Source organism: Mustelus asterias, chromosome 14, assembly GCF_964213995.1.
Source record: "Mustelus asterias chromosome 14, sMusAst1.hap1.1, whole genome shotgun sequence".
NCBI classification, from domain to species: Eukaryota; Metazoa; Chordata; class Chondrichthyes; order Carcharhiniformes; family Triakidae; genus Mustelus; species Mustelus asterias.
In genome coordinates this window covers 32,008,771-32,021,737 of record NC_135814.1, presented here as the reverse complement: position 1 = coordinate 32,021,737, position 12,967 = coordinate 32,008,771, and the positions used below count along the sequence as shown (strand labels likewise).

The following is a 12,967-nucleotide window of genomic DNA, read 5'->3' as shown; positions in this document are numbered from 1 at the left end:
GCAACAATATATCCTACAACCAACAAGGTGGAATGCCATGTTAGAATTAATAATATATTAGAATTAATAAGCTAGATTTATCTAAGAGCAAGCATAATATTTTAACCGTGGCAGGTATTTATTGATGTGGAGATGCCGGCGTTGGACTGGGTTAAGCACAGTAAGAAGTCTCACAACACCAGGTTAAAGTCCAACAGGTTTATTTGGTAGCAAATACCATAAGCTTTCGGAGCTTGCTCTGAGCTTGTCCTGACGAAGGAGCAGCAAGCTCCGAAAGCTTATGGTATTTGCTACCAAATAAACCTGTTGGACTTTAACCTGGTGTTGTGAGACTTCTTACTAAGGTATTTATTGAGCAGATTCACAGGATTCTGCTGTTGACTTAAAAAAAATTTATTATACAAGAAACATTAACCAGATTACATTAGACAACAAAAAGATTGGAAATATTTCAACACACACACCAAGAAAAAATGATTCAAACTGCGCCAATTTGTACTTGATTTAATTAATAATCTGGAAATTATAATCCTGGAGGTCTTGTTCTTTAATTGAGTTCCTTGTTCCTGGTACTCTCCAAACTCTACCTCTTGCACACTCTTTGCTATGTTGTTGGTCCTAACATTGGTGTCAACAACTGGATCTCTCAATCTCTTTTCAATATCCTTTCAAGTTACTCCCAAGATATCCTTCCCCCTTGCACAAGACAGGGAGCATACCATAGGGGGGAATCCTTGATCGTGCTGAGAAAAGGTGCAGTCTGACCCCTCTGATTCCTCTGCAGCTATCACATTGAACCAATACTCCTCCCCACCTCTGGACAGTTTCCTGCTTCAATGTACCATGCTCCACATTCTGGCTGTCCTACTCACCTTACCTTAACAGGTAACAAGTATGTTTTGCCTGTTGAATAGAATCAGTTCCTAAACTTTGTTTTATATCTCTCCAGGCTTTTTCTTTACTCTGCACACAATTAGTTGGTGCTAACTTTTTTCTAAACCTGCACCGCCCTCCCTGAGGTGACTGAAGCCTGGAGCAAACTGACCAGATACTGCTCCCTAGCATTTGTGTCTGAGTGTCTCCATGTTTTACAGCTGAATATCTCACCGCAGCTCTATGGTTCTGAGCCAGAGTGATTGGGAACGGAGATATCTACAACAGATATATGCTGTACTCTGGATCTCTCAATCTCTTTTCAGTATCCTTTCACAAGTTTAAGTTTATTTATTGGTGTCACAAGTAGGTTTACGACATATTGTAGTTCACACACAACCTGCTCTGTCATATCTTAATACATATTATTTATATTTACGTTTAGTTTGTAAGTTTTTTTCTTTTTCTGAATAATTTTCAGTAAGCATTCAGTAAGTAAGGGGGCAACATGGTGGCACAGTGGTTAGCACTGCTGCCTCTCCGCATCAGGGACCTGGGTTCAATTCCAGCCTCAGGTGACTCTGTGGAGTTTTCACATTCTTGTGTGTCTGTGCAGGTTTCCTCCAGGTGCTCCATTTTCCTCCCACAGTCCAAAGATGTACAGGTTAGGTTGATTGGCCATACTAAATTGACCCTTCGTGTCAGGGGGGCTAGCAGGGTAAATACATGGGGTTATGGGGATAGGGCCTGGGTGGAATTATTGTCGGTGCAGTCTCGACGGGCCTCCTTGTGCACTGTAGGGATTCTGTGAGTCATGTGCACCAAATTCCCAACTTTTGAACTCTGTTTAGGAGGCACGTTGACCTGTGACCACTCTGCATTAGCAGCGACTGTCTGCTTTTGAACACTTCTTTTGGCTTGCACCCAAGTTACCACAGCTGATACAGCTTCCTACTCAGTAATTAGCACCTCCTGAGGCATACGCCTACAGCTGATTGACAGTTAACTGCTACTAGGCATTTCTGTTAAATACTGACTTGCTTGTTTCTTTAACTATTTTAAGGTTTCAAATTGAACTCAGAAAGTGGAAGTAAATCTCAGTTGCACACTACTCAAAGTAGAAAGACACATCAAATTTCCCACATTTGCACTCTGTGATGCATTCTGCTCCATAACCTTTCTACCCCAGTAGCTACTGTGAACTAAAACAGGGTAGTCAGGCTGCCAAATCTACAATTCTGATCAGCGCTCAATTTAGAATTGTTCATATTGTAAGTCTATGATAACACCTGTATTTGATCGGTTATCATAAATTTGGAGAATGTTGCTCTGTTAAGGTTTCTGGATTTGATTTTTTTCAAATTGCCGTGCCTTGAATTTGGTTCTGGTTTGTTTTGGTAATGCCAATTATATTTTTTTGAGTTATCCACTTTCAAAATTTCTATTCCCTTCCAACTGGCTTGTTTGTAACTGACCTGTGGCATTCCATGAGATTTAATTTTGAATGCTAATTGTACTGAGGTAAATTAATCAACTTTGAACAATACTGATAAAATTTCATGAATTTAAGTTTATTGGCAATATATAGCTCATATACATGTGACTAAATATTTTCACTTCCATGTACCACGCTTATTGCCTACTCCTAGTTTCCTTGCAGAAGGTGGTAGTGATCCTTCCTCTTGGGTCCATTACAATCTATGTCCTATATGTATTCCAACAGAGCTGTAGGGTAGAGAGTTTCAAGATTTTGACCCAGCAACGACCAAGGACGAGTGATTATATGTCTACATTGGGATGGTGTGTAACTTTGAAGGGAACCACGGGGTGATTGTATTTCCATGAACTTTCTGGTTGGTGGAGGTCATGGGTTTCAGAGATGCTGTTGTAGAAACCGTGGTAATTGGTGCAGTGCTGCCTGTTGCTAATGCACACTGCAGCCCATAGTAATGAAGGGACTGAATGTTTAAGCTAGTGGATGAGCTGCTGATCGAGTGAACTGCTTTGTCCTTGGATGGTGTCAAACTTCATGAGTGTTGTTTCAGCTGCACCCATCCAGCTAAGTGGAGACCATTCCACTAACTTGTGCATTTTAGGTGGTGAAGTGGCTTTGGGGATGAAGTAAGCCACCTGCTGCAAAATACCCAACCTCTTGCCTGCAGGAAGATGTATAGAGCTGGCCAAGTAGGTAGCAAGTTCCACATTCAAACCACCCTAGGTAAAGAAATTTCTCCTGAATTCCATTTTTGATTTGTTTATTGTTGTTTCCTCTAGTTTTGAAGTCTGTCACAAATTGGAGTATATTTCATATTCCTATTCTATCACATTTTTCATACTTTTAAAAACTTGTAGGTCATCCGTCGGCCTTTTACTTGCGAGACAAAGAAGCTCTAACCTGTCCAGTCTTTGCTGATAGTTGTAAAATCTGTTTCGATATCATCCTTGCAGAGCACTTGCACCTTCTCCATTACAGGTACCTCTAGATTCTGTTTGTAATCTGGAAACAACAATTGTGTACAGGATTCTTGTATGCACTAAGTTTCTATGTATGTTTAAAGTAACCTCTCTGCTTTTCAATTCTATTCCTTCTGTTATGAACCCCATGACCTTGTTTTAATTTTTATGGTATGATTCTACATTGCTACTGTTAATGATTTGTGAATCTCTATACTTGGATCCCCTTGCTCCTCTATCCCCATTGAGGCTCTTATTTCCCAACGAATATGTGGCCATCTGATTCCTCCAATCCTAAGTGCACCATCTCCCACTTGTCCATATTGAAATTAGATTCACTCTTGTTGGAGATGGTCATTGCTTGGCATTTATATGCAGGAATATTATCAGACCAATACTGGATGTTATCCGAGTCATAGAGGTTTACAGCATGGAAACAGGCCCTTGTCCATGCCGTCCTTTTTTTAAAACCCCTAAGCTAGTCCCAGTTGCCCATGTTTGGCCCATATCCCTCTATACCCATCTTACCCATGTAACTATCTAAATGCTTTTTAAAAGACAAAATTGTATCCGCCTCTACCACCACCTCTGGCAGCTTGATCCAGATACTCACCACCCTCTGTGTGAAAAAATTGCCCCTCTGGACACTTTTGTATCTCTCCCCTCTCACCTTAAACCTATGCCCTCTAGTTTTAGACTCCCCTACCTTTGGGAAAAGATATTGACTATCTAGCTGATCTATGCCCCTCATTATTTTATCGACCTCTTTAAGATCACCTGTAGACCCCTATAAGATCTTGCTGTATGCAGATGTGGACTGCTTCATCATCTGAGGAATTGTGAATGGAGCTGACCACTGTTCAGTCATCAGCCAACAGCCCCATTTCTGATCTGGTGGAGATTAAGAAGCCGCTAAAGATAGTTGCATCTAGCTTGCAGCCCTGAAGAGCTCTTAAAATAAGATCTTGGGGATGAATTAATTTGCACAGCCAAATTCCTTTGTGCCAGGCATAACCAACCATTGGTGTGTTTCACCTGCATCCATTGGCTAGATCATGGACTTCTCTGGCAGTATCATAGTGACTTCTTTGACATTTAGATGCAGGCACTTCACATGAGCCACACAGTTGTTATCTATCAGACCAACTGTTCCATCTTGCAATGTCATACTTTGAGAACAGGCTGTAGCATTCTGACTAAAGAGTACAAGAATACTTATTTTATGTTGTATCTATTAGTTATAGGTGAAGTTGATATTTGGCACTATTGGCATTTCCCATTAGCTGCAATGCTTGTGCACATCATGATAATTCACGGTAAACCTCATAGGCGGTTCCAAATTCTCCAGTGAATTTGCCTTTTTTACAAAGAGGACATTGGGTCACCCTGGGAAGTTCCGTTGGCTGCATAAATGCTGCTGGTAAGCAGCAGTTGTTAAATTTTTAGACCATAAACGTTTTGTTTCTCAGTTATCATCCACACATTTGATCATGAGTTTTTCCTCCATGTCTCGTCTCTAGTTCACCAATGGACTACACTAATTGGGGAGGGCTGCTACTGCTGGGCTGATTATAAATTTGATTTTTATATTTTTTTTATTAATATTTATATTTGCTCTTCACTAATGACCCATTTAAATTGGAAATCTAAATTAATTCAAATTCAGCAGTGAATTTTCAGATGGGACATAGCTTTTGTACAATTCAGATTTCCATTAATGGATAATTCAAATAAGCAGTTGTGAAGTACTTTATATTACTCTAGCAGACCACGTATTATGAAAGTCTTACACTCCTCCAGTGTTCTATGAACACATCACTGGAATCCATTTTATCAATAAAAATGTTGGGGTTTTAAGAGCAGTACTTTATCTGATTTGGTAATTATACTTCACTGCAGTTTCATAATTAATTATTTTTCGAAGCAATTCTGTTAGCTATTTTGGCTTATGTAGCTTGTCATGAACCAGCATCAACTGGCATTTATTCCAAATAGGTTTTTGACGCAGTAATTTATTCTGTTTGTGTATTTTACGATATAATAAGTACCCAACAGTAATTTGCAAATCTAATCCAGTTACAAAAAAAGACCAAAATCTATTTTAAAACTCTCCACAGTAACTATGACTTTTACTCCAGATCTAATACTATTTCTGGTCATGGAGCGGGGAAAGAAACCCTTGTCAAGTTTGGAAAGTTCATTTTTTGTGAGAGGGGTGGTGGGAATAAAGATTTTAATAATATGCTTGTTGGGGAAAACATTGGTTTACTGGGTAATTTACTATTTTGCAACATTATAGTATATAATACTTGGTCTTTATTAAAAACAGTTGTCAAACTGATTTATCTTTCTCCCAGCCCTATCTGAAATGTATTGGTTGGTTTTAATATAGGAAATCAAATTATAATGTATCTTTTATATTGATATGCTAAAATTAACATTTGGATAAATGTTTGATACACTGTATTATGAAATTGAAACATACCCTATTTCACCCCAGTTCCTCATTTTTGGCACTCTTTCCTCTGAATCCAATATTTTCATTTACTTTTAACCATTTCAAGTGACATTGGTGCCTGTGCAATTTGCAAATTGGTGCTTTCGATCAGGAGATGCCAGGAACCTTTCAAACCTTCAAGGCAAGAATATTCCTTTTTTCAGTTTTTGTGACCCTTTTTAGTTTTATTTCCAATCTATCTCTTTTTTCTGAACAACCGTATGTTGCTTTTGGTGGCCTTTTATAAGATTCCTTCATCTTGCACCTCCTGACCTATACACCCACCGAAACCTTGCTGCCATTTAAACCAGCGGGATCTTGTGATCCTAACAATGTCGCACCCCCACCGCAGGTTTCCCACTGGCAAGGGGTGCGTTAAACTAGAAACCCTGTTGACAATAGCGGGACTATAAGATCCTGCTGCCAGCGAGCAGCATGCCACCTCCCGCTGCTGCAAAACACAGCGCGGAGGGGGAGGATTCTGTATGGATGATGTAACTAAGATCAATAGCATGGGAGGGAAAATATTGCCTTGAGGGATAAAGATTACGACAGTTATGCAGTTAAAATATAAATTAACAACTGAACGTAATAAAACTAAGGATCTCATCTATTTTCCCACCACCCATAATAGAATTTAAAACTTCAGCTGGAAAAATGAAGTGCTGCACAGTGTCACCTTGTGAACAGAGCCTTCAACTGCAGCTCCAAAGCAGATCTTCAAATATTCTACATTTGCAAACTGGCAGATTAATAGGTACATCCTACCAAAGCATGAGAATCCGGTATTATCAGATAAAACATAGGCATAAACACAATTAACATTGAAGACACAATCTTTTTTGGCAGATGGACTTACAAAGACTTTGATTGGAAAGCTGACAGAACGAACAATTCTAATGATTGAAATATTAAAGTGTGAAGCTAGAATGGTGCTCCTACTTTAAATGTGGTTACAAAGGTTTTAAACATCACTCATTCCATGAAGGCAGCTCCTTTGCTGATGCTTCATCCTCACTCATTTTCCTTGGCAGTTTTTGTTAGTGATGGTTTGCCATTGTTTTCCACTCTTGATCAGGGCAAAGAGGCAGGTCCTAAATCTATCTCAGCCGGAACGGGAATTATAACCACACTCTAACCAACTGTGCTAACCTATGCCTTTTCCAATGTTTGTATAATGGCCTGGTGAAAAATAGGCCCCTGTGTGCTTTAGTGGAGAGATTTTTTTGCTTTTAAACAATAATAGTAGAGCCATTCAACAAATTAGCTGATAATTGGTAGTTTGCACGCTACTTTTTTACAGTTGTTTGTAACTTAGTGAAGGCCACCATGTGTAAGCTTGGAGGTAACCTTTGACAATTATTGTTTCTAAACAAATGTTTTATTCTTGCTAACTTCGAATGAACTGGCATAGACTTAATGACTTGTCCTGTCCTGTACAATTCTATGCCTTTACTTGTCAGGCAATTTCTATGCTTTTAAATTGTTGGATGTCAAGATGCATATGACAATGACTTTTTGAATACTGTAAGAGTTTTAACAACACCAGGTTAAAGTCCAACAGGTTTATTTGGTAGCAAATACCATTAGCTTTCGGAGCACTGCTCCTTCGTCAGATGGAGTGGAAATGTGCTCTCAATACTACCAGACCACTACTGAATACTATCAGACCACCATTGTTCCTATTACGAAAAATGTCAGATGAACAAGGAGCAAAGGGGTTGTATATAAATGTTATCCAAAGAACAGTATAAAGTATAATGTTCAATTCCAGTACAAATTGGGGATTTTGAAGAACGGTTTCATTTGGAGAGGTGGCTCGTTCATCTTCCAGGCCATCATAAGGTTGATTCATGAATTTCATCTACATAATGTAATGTTTTGAGAATCCACACATGTTTTTCCCTGTGTTCTTAAAAGAAAGGTTAAGCATATCAGCTGTTCCCAGATGGAAAATCTTTTGAAGTTAAAAATTTATTTGCACACTGAAGTGCAAATCAGACTCCATCCTCTCTTTATTATTGACTTGCTTATTTTTCCTATTCAGGGGTTCATTGATTTAAGTTGAAGCATCGTTTTGATCTCAATGAGCAAATACTGTGGTACGTCAGAGTATGTAGGCTTCATTTAACTGCATGTGTGGGCATTGAAAAGAAAGGCTGATTCTGGAAGGAACATTATGTGGGTGGCTTTGACTCCTTTGATTGCATTGGAAAGTCTGAAGGGATCCAAGTTTAATATTTTTGATTGAACATTCTGAGTTGATGAGATTTTTTTTTGAATTGTTGCTTTTAAGTTAATATTTTTCTTTCTTCAGGTGTTTGGGAATGATTTACCTCATCAGTGGAAGGAGTATTCAGACCAGGACTCCACACTGGTGATAAGGACATGGGACTCCTCTTGTCAGCTTCCAGCAGGTTCAGTACAGTTGACATCCTAATCAGCAGCACTAAGGAAGAACCTTGGTTTGGTTTATTACCTCATTGCCACAGAGACATCACTGTCAAAAGCTGAAGGTAAATCCAGAGCCTCAACTGTGATTCAAAATATAAATTATTGTATTAACGCAGAACCTCAAAGACCTGAATTGCTAAAGTGAATTTTAAAGTATTAGGATAAATCAAAAGTTAAGACGATTGCTAAAATAGCAGCTAAATACCATCTTGAATGGATTATAATGCTCACTACATCGTCTGTTTTGTACGTTGGGATTGAAGAAAGACAACTGGGCCTAAGCATGCTCACTTCTGTCCTTGGCCAGTTTTGCCTTCATAACCTGACACCTTCTGATACCACCTGCAAAAAAGCAGACCTGTTGCCAGTTCAAGAGTCCTGTGTCAAAAATTTCTCTCGGAGCCCTTGTGGGCTCCAGTAGGAATCAAACTCAGTCATTAATATATAGTATGCTTTACTGTTACCTTGAATATGCTGTAATCACCACTTTTTCCACAAGTTCATCTGTTACTTTAAAGGAATCAGTCGTTCCTCTGGAATCCTGTTGCACAGTTTAATCGTTTCTTAGGTACAGGAAAAGCGTGTTTATTTAACATAACTCCAGTCTCCTTAATTCATGTTGGTCATTCCCTGTTCTGCCTATTCCCATCACCTTGCACATTCTTGTTTTTTTTAATTATCTTTGCCTTGAGGAGATGTAATTCAGTTATTTTAAGGCTCAATGTCTCTAACAAATACAAACTCAAGACATCAAAGCTGACTCCATCTTTAGTACTCAAGCCAGGGATCATCTCTGTTGCCCTGTTTTCCACCTTGCTGAGGGGGAAAGCTAAAACTGACACGACCTTGAATGGGGCCTTATTAAAGCTGTATATAACTTCTTATGCACAGTCCTACTTTTGTAATGGGTGCTCTGTGCAATAAACCCAAGACTTTGTCTTGGTTCTGGCATTGCAGTGCAAATTTGACGGAGTAGTGTATTTTTATTCCCACATCTTTTTCCACATTTGGTTTAAACTATTTCCAATATTTCATGCTATTTTTAAGTGGGTCTCAGTTGAGTACCACTTATGTCTGGCTCAAAACAAATGATGCGATAATTTGTGTACTGATATGTTATGCTATGGAGTGGTAGTGTACATGTTCACCCACATGATAGCTCATATGATAATTTCTAGATTTAAGCTATTGTCTTTCTGTTCAGGTGGACATAAAAGATCGCATTGCACTATTGAAAGAGCAGGGAATTCTCCTGGTATCCTGGCCAACGTTTCTCCCTCCTCAAACATCACCAAAAACAGATTAACCGGCCATTCTTCATACTTGCTGATTGTGCACAGCAACATCCCACAATGTGGATGTCACATTTGCTCTTTAGAAGTCCTGAGGGCATGGTAAGATGGAATCAACCGGTGTAGATCTTGTGTATCGCAAAGTGGTCATCTATAATGATCATGCAAATAATGCGAGGGACGAAAAGGGCACCGTTAGTGGAAGGAAAATCAAATTAAAGAGATAGGGAAATGGGCTGTAACAAAGTTAGTATTACAGTAGCGAATCATTCTATCAAGTGCAACAAACTTCTGCATTTTATTCTTTTTCTTCATGTGCAAATATAGCCATAATGAATATTTGTTTCTCCTGTGGTAATTGGCATTTTAATTCTGTTGACTTCGAAACTAGAATGTTAACCAATATATTTTGGGTTTTTGGAAAAAAGTTGTATGTATAGCATCGAATTAGTTCCTCGTTATAGTGTTTGTAGTAGTGTAACAGCTCCAGCACCTTGTAAATTAAGTTATAGATGTATGGCAAATTCAGTTTGCAATAATGTATAGGGACGAGTAGGCCATTCAATCCCAATTGGCTGTTCGACTATTCCGTTAGGTGATCTGTATCTTAACTTATTTCTCTGTCTTTGTTTGATATCTCTTCTACCCATGCCCTACAAATACCTATCAAGTCTTAGACTTGAAAGTTTTAATTGACTAGCACCCACAGCCTTTTGAATGTAAGATTTACAAATTTTCTCTATTCTCTGGGAGAAACATGCTTCCTGATGTCAGTCTTAAATAGCTTAGCTCTAATTTTAAGATTATCATCCTTGTTCTGGATTTTCCAGCAAAGGAAATAGCTTTCTTGCACCTGCCCTAGCAAATTTCATTATCATTTTAGATTAGATCATCCTTCACCGTCTGAAGTTTATGCAAGCTATTCCTGTAATTTGATCATTTAAGGCCTGGTATCTTTCTGGTGAATCAGCTGTACCCTCTCTAAGGCCAGTATATCTTTCCGACAGTTTGGTGCTCAAAAGTGAAGGCATCACCACCACCAGTTAGGCTCTGATTAAGGTTCTGCCTAACGGAAGCATCAATTCTTCATTTTTGTATTCCGACCCCTTTGAGATGATGGCTCCTTCGGCAGCGGTCTCCACCACTCGGAAGAACAAAAGGAGCAGGCACATCGAAACACCTCCATCTGCAAGTTCCTGTCCAAGCCAATCATAATCTTCACTTGGAAATATATTGTTGCTTCATTGCCACTTAGTCAAAATTCTGGAACTTCCTCCCTCAGTACTGCGGGTGTACCTGTGCCACATGAACTGCAGCTTTCAAGAAGGTGGCTCACCACCTACTTATCAAGGATAATCAGGAATGGGCAATAAATGCTGGCCTTGGCAGTGACAGCCACATGCCATAAATGAAAAAAGGAAAGTCCGTTAATCTCATTACATTTTGCATAACTGTACTCCAGTTTTTAGTAATTTGTGTACACTATCACCTACATCCTTTTGCTTTTAAATGGGTTCTAGTTTCTCCGCCCCCAACCCCATTGAGAAAATACCATCTTCTCCAAATTAAAATCTATGTGCCGTAATTTTGCCTGCTCATTCACTCTATTTCTTTGTCCTTTGTAGTTTTCAGTGTGCATCCATGATGTTGTTCAAATCATCTATATACCTGGATGCACAATCTTTTCCCCATCTGGGTCATGAATATATAAGGTGAAAAGCTGATACTCTGGAGAACACCACTTGTCAATTTCTCCCACTGGCAGAATATTCCCTTTGTGTCTCTTTCTCATATCACCCATAATTACATACCAATGTCACAGGGTTAACGAGTCCATGCATTTTAAAAATTTATAATCTCTTCAACAAAACCTGATCAAATGCCTTCTGGAAGTTTATATGGTTGATATCTATAGCCACTCCCCTATTCAAATGCTCGTGACGTCAAGAAAACTATCTGGATCGGTCAGACATGACCATTCACAACCATGCTGACAGTCTTTGGTTCATACTTTTATAATTGTTTAGTTTATGTGACTTATGAAGGATTCTCTGGCATATTGTCCTCTTCCTCCATTAGCTGAGCAGATTATCTATTTCTCTAATTCCTCCAAAAAGTTATAACTAGAAATGCCATCTCTCGAAAACAATACTTTCCCTCTTTTCACAGCAAAAATAGCAGCAGTTACAGGAAAGTATGCAAAGTTGCCTGCTTCCTTTCACTCCTTCACGCAGAAAGAACTGTCGAGCATGTAGAAACAGGTAACAATAAATGAACATAACACAAAATGATTTAACTGTCAATGACTAAAATGGCAAATCATTTACCATGATGTGAATGTATCTGATAAACGTAAAACATTTACCATATTGGGATATCTGTTTGAGAAGTGGGATTGATGACACTTATCAGATCTTTCACATCCTCAGGACATCTCAAAACTCTTCATGGCCATTTAAGAATTTTTGCTATCGTACTTTTGTACGCAGGAACAGAAACAGCTTTGCTCCTTTTTCGGAGAGAAAGATAATAACTTAGTATTCTTTAAAATTGAGGATCAAGATGTTTAAGAACAATTATCCATAGTCAGGATAGAACACACATAATCAAATGGCCTTTCCCCTCTCTTTAACACCCCCGCACCCTCAGTTCCCCATTCTGGGTTTTGTTTGGCTAACTTCTGTCCAACTAAAGATCTGCAGGGGCAGTACAAAGGCTGTTAACACTGCTTGTGTGTGAGCACGTGCGTTCTTTGGTTGTCAGCTCTGAAGCTAGATTGTGGTTTCTTTCCATTCTGTGGATCATGTTTCAGCTTGGGCTCTGGAGAACATTATTGCGAGCATAGTTGAGTTTCTCCTGGGTCATGGCTGATGTTGCAAGTGGGTATGCTAGGAAATTGAGAATTAACAGAACCAGCTGATTTATTAGTTGCTGGTGTGATTTAATACTTACCTCTTTGCATGTGAATACTGGAGTATTGTGCTAGCCTCCCCAAGGTCCATGAGTTCAATAACTGAATACTCAACATCGATGTTTCTGTGGAGAGCAAGTTCAGAGGGAGCAGCAGTTTCTGTGTTGAAGTTTTTTTTTTCTCGTGCCATTTGTATGATACAGCAGTGACTTCCTTTCTTGCTATTTTCTTTAAATTCTATGGGGTAATAATCTTGTAAATGTCAACATGATGATTAAGAGCTTCCTGATTAGGCCATGATGACACCCAAGATCTTAAATTCTACAATCCTCTTTTTAACTACGGTTGTCTATCAAATAACTTCTGAAAAATCCGTTAATTGTATCCATAGGTAGCCTTAAAATTGCTAATTTGCAGGAATTACCTCCTCAGTTAATTCTTGCAGATGAATGAGCATCGGTTTTTTTGCCCATTTTGTTCCTGTGT

The 12,967-nt window shown here is 38.9% G+C and overlaps 1 protein-coding gene across 42 annotated transcripts in view; it reads left to right on the top strand.

The window, feature by feature from the left end:
• The window catches only part of r3hdm1 (R3H domain containing 1), a 132,105-nt gene that overhangs the window by 12,033 nt on the left and 107,105 nt on the right, over positions 1-12,967 (top strand). For 22 of the 42 annotated variants that reach the window (XR_013499513.1, XM_078228067.1, XM_078228098.1 and 19 more), the window contains exons 2-3: positions 8,142-8,340; positions 9,483-9,672. The gene's annotated coding sequence lies outside the window, so the exon portion shown is untranslated. Of the gene's footprint in view, positions 1-8,141; positions 8,341-8,823; positions 8,847-9,482; positions 9,673-11,739; positions 11,832-12,967 lie in introns of those variants that run through there. The other 20 variants (XR_013499514.1, XM_078228069.1, XM_078228102.1 and 17 more) reach the window with 4 other exon arrangements.